Below are 1,175 nucleotides of genomic sequence, written 5' to 3' on the forward strand. Positions count from 1 at the left end.
GTTGATGTAGAAGAGACATGGAGAAGAGGGGACACATGTTGATGTAGAAGAGACATGAAGAAGAGGGGACACATGTTGATGTAGAAGAGACATGGAGAAGAGGGGACACATGTTGATGTAGAAGAGACATGAAGAAGAGGGGACACATGTTGATGTAGAAGAGACATGGAGAAGAGGGGACACATGTTGATGTAGAAGAGACATGAAGAAGAGGGGACACATGTTGATGTAGAAGAGACATGAAGAAGAGGGGACACATGTTGATGTAGAAGAGACATGGAGAAGAGGGGACACATGTTGATGTAGAAGAGACATGAAGAAGAGGGGACACATGTTGATGTAGAAGAGACATGAAGAAGAGGGGACACATGTTGATGTAGAAGAGACATGAAGAAGAGGGGACACATGTTGATGTAGAAGAGACATGAAGAAGAGGGGACACATGTTGATGTAGAAGAGACATGAAGAAGAGGGGACACATGTTGATGTAGAAGAGACATGAAGAAGAGGGGACACATGCTGATGAAGAAGAGACATGAAGAAGAGGGGACACATGTTGATGAAGAAGAGACATGAAGAAGAGGGGACACATGCTGATGAAGACGAGACATGGAGAAGAGGGGACACATGTTGATGTAGAAGAGACATGAAGAAGAGGGGACACATGTTGATGTAGAAGAGACATGGAGAAGAGGGGACACATGTTGATGTGGAAGAGACATGGAGAAGAGGGGACACATGTTGATGTAGAAGAGACATGAAGAAGAGGGGACACATGTTGATGTGGAAGAGACATGGAGAAGAGGGGACACATGTTGATGTAGAAGAGACATGAAGAAGAGGGGACACATGTTGATGTGGAAGAGACATGGAGAAGAGGGGACACATGTTGATGTAGAAGAGACATGGAGAAGAGGGGACACATGTTGATGTGGAAGAGACATGGAGAAGAGGGGACACATGTTGATGTAGAAGAGACATGAAGAAGAGGGGACACATGTTGATGTGGAAGAGACATGGAGAAGAGGGGACACATGTTGATGTAGAAGAGACATGAAGAAGAGGGGACACATGTTGATGTAGAAGAGACATGAAGAAGAGGGGACACATGTTGATGTAGAAGAGACATGAAGAAGAGGGGACACATGTTGATGTAGAAGAGACATGAAGAACAC

Source organism: Notothenia rossii, assembly GCF_949606895.1.
Source record: "Notothenia rossii genome assembly, chromosome: 9".
Taxonomy (NCBI): domain Eukaryota; kingdom Metazoa; phylum Chordata; class Actinopteri; order Perciformes; family Nototheniidae; genus Notothenia; species Notothenia rossii.